General features: G+C 34.9%; 1 long non-coding RNA gene across 1 annotated transcript; it reads right to left on the reverse strand.

The window, feature by feature from the left end:
- Positions 1-5,549: 5,549 nt before the first annotated feature.
- Positions 5,550-9,806, reverse strand: LOC150095543 (uncharacterized). Its single transcript, XR_016550050.1, has 3 exons — positions 9,672-9,806; positions 8,127-8,258; positions 5,550-5,616 (listed from the first exon to the last, which is right to left on the reverse strand). It is a non-coding gene; the product is annotated as an uncharacterized LOC150095543 (long non-coding RNA).
- Positions 9,807-10,271: the final 465 nt, after the last annotated feature.

Consider the following 10,271-nt stretch of genomic DNA (forward strand, 5'->3'; position numbering starts at 1 on the left):
CTACCCAGACCGGTTTCGACCTTTAGTGGCCCCTTGCCTTTAATACAAAACATCATACATCCCCTTATTGGAGATGTGTTTTGGCATTAAGGGAAAATATTAAGATTAGTGATAGGAGCTTGTTCCACGTCTACCACGAGTTCCCCTGGTCTTGCACTACCTGTAGGATCAGCTAGACTTGCATCATTTGCAGGCGCAAACTTGACTTATTTGTCTGTTTGCTTACTTGGGCAATGGAGTAAAACCAGGTTTTTTAAACATTGCTTGGTATTATTAACATATATATATATATATAACTAAATATTTCGTCCTAAGTATCCTAGGACATCATTAATTCAGTTATTTCGAAGGGATAGCATACAGTTAGGGAGCATGCTTTTAATGGAATCCCACTATGCGTGCAGTAGCGTGTATAGAATTAAATTAAAATAAATATCTGATAAAAAATATATTAGAATAAATTAAAATAAAATGACATACATAAATTTACTTTACTCAATTAAGGATGACAATTTCCCAGACTTTAGGGATAGTAAGAACGTCATTATGGTTTAAATGGAGTCTGTGATGCAGAGCTTCAGCACTTTCTTTATGTAAACGCTCGTTTTTATATAAAGTTGCTGCTACCTACAAACCATTTAACCAGTTCTATAATTGGTTACCTTCTCCTAAAGACAAACTCTCCCCTTTGATGTCACCTGGCGTTTACGAAGTTCCATGTTCCTGTAAGATGTCTTACTACGGACAGACAGACAAGAAGATCTATTAGTAAGCACATCTCTGAACATCAAGACCACATCCTTCTTATCAAACCTCACAAATTTGACCTCGCACAACAAGGAGTTAAAAACCGATTCATCAGATCCAATGGAAAAACATCACACTTAAACATGAGCGAGTGCCGATGCCGTACATCACAAACCCAATTTAAACCGCAATGACGTTCTTACTATCCCCAAAGTCTGGGAAATTGTCATCCTTAATTGTAAAATAAATTTGTGTATGTCATTTTATTTTAATTTAATCTAATTTATATTTTAGCAGATATATTTATTTTAATTTAATTCTATAACACGCTACCTGACGCATAGTAGGATTCCATTCTAAGCATGCGCCCTCACGGTATGGACGACATCCTACAGTAATTTCAAAATCAATGCAGTGATTACTGTAGTAACAAAAAATTATTAACACATATCCTTATTTTCATTTAAAAGAACTGCTAGTTAGTTCACAGGATTCATGAGAGTCGTACGGATTATATCTGTCTGATTTTAAAGGCGGACTCTTTTCTACAGCACTTGCATCTTTGGATCTGTGAGCAGGACGCACGATATTAATTTTTTTAAATACGTTGTTAATTTGATTGAAGACATTAGATCCTATCTTCTTTGTATTTAGCTTATTCTCGAGCACTGACATTCTGAATAGAAGATTTTGGCATAAATTGTCCACAGGCTGTTGATAAGCTTCCCTGTTCAGAAATTGTGATTCTAGAATGGCAAGAATTATTTGAAGCAAATGATTTTGGCTTCCTTCTTCATTACATTGATGCTTTCCATTGCTGCCGTAGAGGCTGTTGCTACTATTATCACTAGTACCACAATTACCATCTGTACACTTTTTTTAACTCTTATCCTTATTTTCTCCAACAAGCTCTTTTCTTTCTAGAACATCATAACACACATCTGTGTTGACTCCTCTAATGCATGTTCCATTATGAAGTCTAATGAGGATGTGGGAACCTGTTTGGAACGTTCTGTGCCCAATAGGGATTATAAGAGAACTCGGGGTCTCGCGCGTATCTGAAGCTACGCTAGCCTGGATAGTGGGATATACTGACTTTTCCCAAGTTTCTCGAACTGAGGTTGGAGCTGGGAATTTCCCGTTTGTATTCCATTTTCCACTGCTATAGCTTGTAGAAGAAGATGATGATGATTATGATGATGACGATTTTGTCTCTTTGTCTTCATCCCAGGATATACAAGAATGACTTATTTTGGAAGATGATGACTTCATGCATACTTCTGGACCTGTATGAGCATGGCTTGTAGTGGGAGATGGTATATCTCTATTTGCATCCTAGATTGCATGAGAATGATATATGATGTGATATGGAGCATATATCATTACATTCCAAGCATTACGACGAAGACTTATACTTGGTAACTTCCTGCTTGAATCAGAGGCTTCATGAGTGTGGCTTGTGGTGGGTGATGACACCTCTTTGCTTCTACTCCAAGCTGCAGAATGGCTTGTGGTATAAACCGGTAATTCCTCATTAGTTTCCCAGCATGTGGTTGGAATATCAGGCATCTACTTGGTTTCAGGCCTTTCTTGAGGTGCGGTAAAGGATGAATGTTTTTACTTATTCTCCAAATGTTGCTTGCAGGAGATGGCTTTTTAATTCTTGCCCCAGGCAAACGAGTTTGTGAAGTGCTTGAAACCTTATCTACGACTACGATAGTGAAAAATGGTTTCTTATCCATTTCTCGATTTCTTTCAGGACATTGATGTGTAACTAGAGATGGTAGTTGTATGTCATCGGGGTTTTTGTGTACACTGACGGTTTAATTTTTTCCAAGGATACTTTTAAGTATTTGAGTCATGGTGGATGATGATGGCTCTAAATTTACGCCTTTTTGTATTGAGTTTGATTTATATCTAGCGGTGGTGATTCTAAATTGCTCTAAGAAGAAGGATAAGAAAGTTTACTGTTTAAGTTTACTGTTAAGTTTACTGAAGCATTCTTATCCTTCTAAGAAGGATAAGAATGCTTAAGTAAACTTTATTTCTTTCGACACTTTCAGTATTATTTTCAGCTTCTCGTTAATATAATCTATTGTGTAATCATGTGATCTGTATAGTCAAATAAATGAAGCATTCTTATCCTTCTTGTTAATGCATTTGCGAGGACTCATATGCAAGTTACAGAATTAGATTTAAATGCGCATGTTATAAAATTATCTCTATTGGAAGTTTATATTTATGCACCGTAAACAAATGTGTTTTAGCAAAAAAAATTACACAAAATTTTTTGATTACAAAATAATAATTTTATTTTACCAAAAATATGTTTTGGTAAAATAAAAAATAACATGCTGACTCATCCTATTCAGTTAATCAAATTGTGATATCCGATGGTCGCACGCTTTCCCTCTTTTACTGCACATGAACTAAATCACAAAAATTCGAAAGTAAACATCCAAAATATAATTATTCTTATTAAGAATAAAAATTATCATTGATCATTGTTGTCATGTTAAAATTGAAATTAACATTCCAAATAATTATATTTCTCATAAAGCAGTTTGAATTAGATTTTATTTCTTAAAACTTATCTTGTTTATCACTACAATTAAACAGCGTTTCCTTTTTTTATGCCAAATCCCATGAATGCATCCGAGTAAAACTAACATCGAAGAGAAAGAAATATTATCCATTGAAAGATGCTAAGTGTGTCTTGTAGACTTCTTTGCAGAACTCCACTAGTTCAAATACCAATTACAGTAGTTATGTGCATATTTCTTTGTCTCACGTGTTTTAATTGCGTAACAGGATACTGGAGACTGAATCGTAGATTTGTTTCTGAAATACAAAGACAGAAAATTATGAGTATAAACATAACTAATAAAAAATGACGATGCAAGTAATAATATGACTCTACAAAATGAATTAGAAGACGATGAACTCAAAAAAAAGTAAAACATGGAGAGGCAGCTGACAGTTTTAATGTGTATAGAAATGGCTAAGCAGAATGATACGCCATTCCACAAAATTTTATTGTTAATGCAGCTCCGAGAAGAAACCTTCGGAAAAAAGTTTAGCTTCCAAGAAACAAAAGAACAGTGACTTTTTTACAAAGAAATAAAACACTCTTTTTTGTGTTATTTTGTGAAACCTCTTTTGTGTTGTGTACAAGAAAGAGATTTTTTTACGCAAATTAAGTTATGTACTGAACTATGCAATTTTATTAAATCAGAATCCTCAGCAATACAGGTACATACAAACTAAATGTTTTACTAAAATAAGCTTGTAGACTGTGTTATTTTTTGTTTTACATTACAGTACAGTAGCTTTTTTTCTATCAGTTACTTCATTTATTTACAGAATTAAATTGATGTACCATTAGAATCTGAATATTTTTGTCTTAAACGCTAGTTATTATTGTCTCTTGCGGGGAAAATTCGCTAATCTGAACGAGTACGGTTTTCATTAGTTCGGATTAGCGAGATACCACTGTACTTATAAGGAGTTGAATTTCAAAATAGGCTAATCATTCCTACACCATATTTATCACAGCTACACATCAAAGAAATTCGATCATGCATTCTAAATAAGATTCTGTGGAAGCAGTAGACCCCTCGATTTAAAGAATTCGTGTCTGTGTCATTCCAGGAGTAATTGTTTGACTTGCACTCAGTAGACTGTTCATAAACATCCTGGCAGGAGCTCAGTGCGCAATATTTTGGCATAAACCTCATCAGCAGTTGTGAAAACCCTGAATTCCTTATTGTGGTAGAAATAGAGCCTGGTGCACTATACAAAGAACAGGTAACTCCATTCAAAGATTCTGATATCCGTTTCCATCACTTTGCGATTTGTGTAGCTGAGTTCCGGTTTTCCTTTTACCATAAAGATGGAGTGTAGATGATGAAGGTTCCTTGTAGTTTGTTGATAAAGTGGTGGAGACAGAGTAGTAGAGTAGGTTCCCTCCCTCGATGAATCTTTGTACTCCCTGGAGGTGTTACGAAGTAATAATAATAATAATAATAATAATGCTTCCATCATTTTAATTCAATCATCTAGACTTCATCTGGACTGATTCTTCTGAGGTTTACCGCAGCGGAAGATAACAAGATCTTTCTCTCAATTTTCATTATTGTTCTACACAACTACACCCTCATACCATCGACATATAGCTGGCTGTGCAACTTGAATTATTGCCAACTGCATTGAGGCTAACTCAATAGGCATCTCCTGAAATACTTCAATAGTTGAGGTGTCCGTATCATTTGTATGTTTGATCAAATAAGTTGGCAGAGGGGATTGCTTTCTCCGTACTCAACAGGCTGTGGTTTCAAGTCACGCTTGGCCTCGATTTCTATAAATGTGTTTGGGAAGAAATTTAATTTTATCGCTCGGTGTGAGACTACAATTCTTCCTTTCGGTTTAAGGCTTTCCAAGGATAGGATGCAGGCACTCACGCGCACATACACACACAATTTTGTTTAATATGAATCTCATCCATGAACAAGATGCAAACCTATGGTACATGAGCATTAGCACAGTATGCGGCCTAAAGATTAGATAATGAAAACATCGTGCTTCAAAACGCGAAACTAAGCCTTTTCCGGTCTGCAGTAATCAGGATGTGATCAGCACATCACAAGAGGATTTTTTTTCTTCACAAACATCCATTCCCTGTGTGGAATTCGCACAATTTGTTTTTAGAAAGACTAAGGTTATATTATCCGCGCGGCCAAATAGAATGTGCCATTTATGTATTTGTAATGAGTTTAGCTGGCAAATTCTCTTGTTTTACTTACCTCGGTTTAGCGCTTGGTCCAGGATGCGTTTTAGATCGACGGTTCTTGGGATTTAATTATATTATTCCTACAAGAATAAAAAGCTTTATTCTAAACAAATCTTTCAGTGAGGAATACAACAAAAATAAGCTCTCTCTTTACACTTATTATAGCATTTTAAATAGTAAAATGAAGAATTTACAGTAAAGTAGCTTTTATCATTTCCTTTTAATTTGTGTCTTCCTAGGTCGTCAGTATCTACTTAGTTATGTTTGGCTGGTGAACATACACATAGATCTTGGTCACTGAAATATCTCAAAACGATTGCCAAGTCATTTTAATTATATAAATCTGGCCATTTTGTGACCAGGATTAAGCGAAACGATTAAACGTGATTATATAAACGAGATATTTTACAAACTGTAAAGGTTTTAAACGAAACCATTCCTGTGTAACTTTAATGGCTAATTTCGATTGGCTGATTGGTTTCGTGTTTTTGATTTATGGATGAAGCAAGAAAGGCAATGGTGCCAGTGTATTTTTCCTGTAAATTGCGTGTATTCTTCTGGCAATTTGTCTGTTTCGTAGAATGAAAAACTAACGTTTCCAGAAAGGTAAAACTCTTGCCACTCGAGATCGACTAACTTGCCTTTAATTGAAATGCCCTTAAAAACTGCTTGGAATCTTAGACGAGATTCCAGGTCTTCCCAGTCAAAGCCCATCGTGGATATCGATTGAGCTATGCTTTAACTAATTATGGGTTTTGTGTAGTGTTGCAAATATTCTGAAGAAAACTTCATGCATGAGACTAACTAATAGCTTCTTCAGATTTGCTTTCCTGTTTTTAGGTGTTTCTCACAAAATGCAAATCATCTCTCAGAGTTGTCTGTCGGTCAAGAAATGAGTAAGCTAATTTAAAACTGACTGGACATGAAAAATGTTATTAATATCGTAGCTAGAATTTGGGTTACGTGTAGGATGTACAAAAGTTGTATTGTTCGGTTTTGATTTCAAATGAAATCAAAACCGATCCCACATGTTAGTAAACTGATATGTGGGATCTGTTCAAATTTAATGAATCGTTTTACTGGGGTTCGTTATTAGGATGTTTTTCCTCATTTTTTTTTCATATAATTTTATATAAAACACTGTTTTGAATTACGTGTCTAACATGCATAAGCTATCCAGTAAGCAAATTATTGTACTAATCAGAATGTTGCATTTTAAGATTGCATCTTGCTTAGAGATGTAATGCATCATTCGATATCACAAGTTAATGTAGACTTTTTTTGCATATACTCTACCGAGAAAATATTTGTCTTACCGCATTTTACCATTAAAATGGTCTATTTAGAGTGATTTTGTAAAGAAAATATTAAAAAAAGAATTATAACGACAAACGAAAAAGAATTTTTCATAGTAGTACCAATACTAATGTATCGGAAATCCCAATACTAATGTACCAGAGGTACATTACTTGAAGTAATATACCTCTGGTACATTAGTATTGGGATTTCCGAGCTGTATAAGAATTAGATAATTCAAACCCACGGTCCCTTGGTTGAGAGCTGAGATACTAACCAATCACAAGCCAGCAATGTCATGCTTTTGCCCAACCAATTTTAGATATGAAAGTACGACGTAGGCTTGAAAAGGTTGATAAGCTTTGGTATAGATTACAATGCGTTATATTAATAATGAATAACATTGAGAAAGTATACAGCGCATTTTTTTTTACTTTGTCACTTTAAAATTTTGTCAGTTTAATTTAATGTTAAATAAGTCAATTTTAAATAAATGCATAAACTTAACATCTGAAATGCGTGCAACAATGAATATCTTTGAAACGTCCCTGCCTTTCACAGTTCAATTAAGCTTTGCTGTTTTATTTTTTAAGATTTTTGGCGATTTTTTGGTTGGGAACTTAAGGTTTCATGGTATCATTCATATAAAACGCAGTTCTGCGTTTACTATAAATCAATTATCTTTTTTCATTCACTAATTTTAGCTGTAATAATAGTATACACAGTGACTGATGAAGTTTTTCTACGCCTTTCTCCAACTGGTTCCCGAGTTAGTCGTTCTCTGGCACGGGAAAGTAGGCTTTCCCTTCAGCAACTCGGGGTTTAATCCATCTCAAAAAACCGACTGTAGAACTCACACTATTACAGATAATAATACCAGTGTCAGGACAGAGACAGAATTTGGGGCAGTTCTCAGCAGTGCCCTCTCGTAAAAAGCTTTGATTTCATTATAGCTAATGTTCACTGTCAGTAAATGCTTGTAGGATGGAGACTGGTTTCCCACTGATCTTCAAAAGGTCAGGGTTGAAGGAGATTCGCCTACTCTCTTCGGGAAATAAGAGACAGGGGGTTTATTTATTTATGTTTTGTGATTTATTTCTACAAGCTAGTTATTCCACACATTAAAGAAATTAAAGTAACTAAGTCGATCCGAATGTGTTTGGTAATCCACCGATTATTTCTTTCTTTTCGTTTTAGTCAATTAGTCCCTGCAATAGAAGAAGATGATTGTGTAGCCGGTTAGATTCTGCAATTTATTATGCACCTAAATAGTTAATAATTATACTCTACCTACCTGGAGTATAGCAGTAACTTATGCAACAATCATGGCAGCATTCCTGTCCCAGACCACAGTCGCTGGATGAGTTGCAGTATTGAATGGTGCGAAGGCAGAATACAAGTGAGCAATCTCTTTGCCCACAAGTGCCTGAAATAATATTTTAAAGTAAAAATCATTTAATTTTTTTAGTCAAAAGAGAGCTGTTTAGGATACAATTCAGCAAAAAGTATGCACACTACCAATTAAGTTATTTTGCAAAAGTTAAATATAATATTCCCAATATCATGATAAAAAAATGTTCTTATATTAAAGTTAAAGAGTATTTCTGCAAGATTTGCAGAAAGGTTTCTGCTATTCTCCGATTACAGGTGATCTTGGTTGCTCGAAAGAAAATCAACGTGTGACGAAGAAACTATTCAAGTTATATCAAACATAGCATTTGCCAATATTTTGATTACGCAGACAGTTAATCCTGTGGAGAGCAAGATTAACTGTCTGCTTAATATTTCGTTTGTGATCATATGATCTATGATCATAGCTCTGCATCCTTGCGGTGAAGTGTGCGACAACTAATTGAGACAACGCAATCTCGGAAGACATTATCCGTGTAATGTATTTTATTAGTTCGTTTTTAAGTGTTGGAAACAGCGCTATTAGATGGAGCTGTTTTAAAACGCGTTGGTTCTCCTCAGAGATGGATAGGAACAAAATGATATTAGTGATTTCCAAATCGAGTGGATGTGTTAGGTAGATTTAGGATTCTCAAAATGGAATATATGCTTTTAATTTCACTCGTGATCTGAATAATATTAGCAGTGGAGAGGGCTGGCAAGAGAACTGTCAGAATATTGACGGTTCTCAAATTTTTTCTCTATCTGATCAAGAATGAACGTATGAGAATTCTTCTCAAATATTCTTCTGAAATATGAGTACAAGAATATTTCATAAATATACAATAATATTTAAAATATACAAAGTAATAACATCGCTATGACCGGAGAGAAACGAAATGTGGTATTTGGGATCGACTAAAATTTGTGCGTCATTCCAATCTTAATTTAAATACGACCATTTCGTAATAATAAAACTACTGTAAAATAAATTATACAAAGTTTTATGTGTTCGTGTTAAATTAAACTGTCTAGAGCACTATCCAAAAACTTTCGGTTGCTGGATATCACTGTATAAGAATATTATGAGCATTGTACTTCTTTATGATTGTCTCAGACGAGTTCCATATTCGTTTGGATGTTAGCAGATACATCATGATTATGCTAAGAAACGAGGACTTATGTTTGCCTGTAAGTTATCATGTTATGTTATTCTGATGCGAGTTCCTCTTTCTTATGAAATTTTGCAGATTGGTGATTATTTTTGTGTGGTTGAATCTGACCAGATTACTTCGTCCGATTTGAAGGATTGTGTAGCAAATCTAGTTGTTCACCGAAAGAATATTACTGACATACAAGAAATGAATGAAAGAAACCGTTAGAAACTCCATCTCTTCGGGATGGAGTTTCTAATAGTGACCTTTGGATATATTTATTCGGTTATACTTGCCTGGAAAGCAGGACTTCCTCTCGCAACACTCATTACAGCAACGCTCTCTGTAGCCGCAGTCTGTATCAGTAGCACATTCAGATGATATGTTTTCCGGGCAAACATGTCTAGGGCAGCCAATCCGGGGACATTCAAATGCTTCAAAAAAGAAAAAAAAGATAAATGTTGCTTATTTCTGTCTAACATTTTATTACCTTTTATTTTTAATGTTAAGCTGTTTAGAATTTAGTGCTAATGCTAATAAATGAACAATAAAATACCGGAAAGATGGCTGTATTATCGCTACGAAACCACTTTTTGTATTCATGGCGTTAAGAACGTTGCAGGTTCGATTCTAGTTGGCCACTAGAGGGATTTTTTCCAAAGTTTTTAGTTTCGGGCGGTACCCGAGTTACTCGAGCGCCGGCAAGTAGGGTTTTTGACCTGTTATCTAAAACGAATCGACTGTAGAATTCAGGGTTACACACAATAAAATTTTACGGTTTGAGGCCACAAAATTGCGGCAATTTCTCCCCAAATTCTCTCTCTCTCTCTCTCCCTGAAAAACCTTAAAATCTTTTCCATACTATTGAAATCACTCACTATGTTATTTGTTACAAC

The sequence above is a fragment of the Typopeltis vanoorti genome, chromosome 20 (genome assembly GCF_054136105.1).
Source record: "Typopeltis vanoorti isolate ZY-2024b chromosome 20, IOZ_Tvanoo_1.0, whole genome shotgun sequence".
Lineage (NCBI taxonomy): Eukaryota > Metazoa > Arthropoda > Arachnida > Uropygi > Thelyphonidae > Typopeltis > Typopeltis vanoorti.